This window comes from Schistocerca nitens, chromosome 4 (assembly GCF_023898315.1).
Source record: "Schistocerca nitens isolate TAMUIC-IGC-003100 chromosome 4, iqSchNite1.1, whole genome shotgun sequence".
Taxonomy (NCBI): Eukaryota; Metazoa; Arthropoda; class Insecta; order Orthoptera; family Acrididae; genus Schistocerca; species Schistocerca nitens.
In genome coordinates, this window is record NC_064617.1 from 447,375,586 (window position 1) to 447,377,373 (window position 1,788).

Sequence of the window (1,788 nt, forward strand, 5' to 3'; positions counted from 1 at the left end):
ATGTATCTTATAATTTATAATGAGTAGAAAATTTGGGTCAGATGGATTACACAGAGGTTGTGTGTGGACACTGTGTCTTCGGATTGCATGGGATGCTGAATTGAAGTTGCACTAGGATTTTGTCTGTACTTGTTCGAGGAGACTGACTAGAGGAAAGAGTTGTTATGGAAGTGAAATGATATTGGTGCTGAGGTTTATATGTATAGACGTATTATTGAGGTATTGAGATTATGTGAAGTTGATGATTATTCGAGTTTTGTGGACAAGAGGTAAGGTAAATGAGGTATTATTGAAGTTAAGTGATGATTATTGGAGTTTTGGTGGATAAGAGGTAAAGTAAGTGAGGAGCATATTTTTTTTGGTTGGTCCATATGGAACAAGGAGGATGAAGATGGCAGACTAGAACACTCAAGTAGAAAGAAGATTGCCTACACACACACTTTGTTAAATCAATAAGCAGTATACACTTTTTTTTGAAGAGAGGAAGCATTTGCATATCTTGGTACACTGACAGTTGTTCAGCAACAGTACATTTTGATCTGGCTTGGCAAACATTGGTCTTGACATGATGACTATGACATTGACTAACTATTATTGACTGTTATACATTGCTGCCACTACTACTTCATACACATGATGAACATAAAATTTTGACAGAATTGCATTTACACAGTTAACACTATTCAATTACACAGTAGCACTAATGTGGATGAAAGATGAGTGATGTGTTTTGTGTGTTTTCCTTTCCTAATCCTACCAACCTATCTCCTAAATATTATTTTATTTGTTGGTAGTGGCTTGCACTGACACCCATAAATATTATAGGTTAACTGTTATTGTGTACTGTAATAGTTAATGTGACAATTACCTGATATCATTTGTGTGTTTATTATGATTTGTATGTTTAGTGTAAGAGCATTGATAATAATTTGTTAAAGAAATTGTATGTGCATTCAAACTATTATTCATGACTGAACTGTCTCAGTAGTTATGGTGAATAGTATGGACTGTTACTTGCACTTTTTCTACATGATTGGTGCTACAAGGATATGTTTAATTTCTGCTGATGAACTGTGTGATCAGTGATTGTAAAAAAATTATGGACTGTTACTTGTACCTTCTCTACATGATTGGTGCCACTAGGACATGTTTAATTTCTGATTATAAACTCTGATGAACAGTGTGATCAGTGATACTAGATTTTATGGAACTGCTTCTGCTGAGAAATGTGACTTGTTGCTGTGTGTACCTGCTCAACATTGCTGGGTACCACTGATGGACTGCTTCTACTGAAATGATGTTGCTTCTTGCTGTCTGCACCTGATCAACATTGCTGGTGCCACTGATGGATTGCTTCTACTGAAATGAAGTCACCTGTTGCTGTGTGCACCTGATCAACATTGCTGGTGCCACTAATGGACTGCTTCTACTGAAATGGTGTTACTTGTTGATGTCTGCAGCTGCTCAACATTGCTGGGTGCCACTGATGGATTGCTTCCACTGAAATGAAGTCACCTGTTGCTGTGTGCACCTGATCAACATTTCTGGTGCCACTAATGGACTGCTTCTACTGAAATGGTGTTACTTGTTGGTGTCTGCACCTGCTCAACATAGCGGGTGCCACTGATGGACTGCTTCTATTGAAAAAATGTTACTTATTGGTATTTGCACCTGTTGACCATTGCTGGGTGCTACTGCTGGAACTGTCAACTGCTTATTCTTGGGCTATGGAAAGCGTTTATGTGAATATTTGTATAAACTGATTTATTGTGTATTACTGTTTGTGGA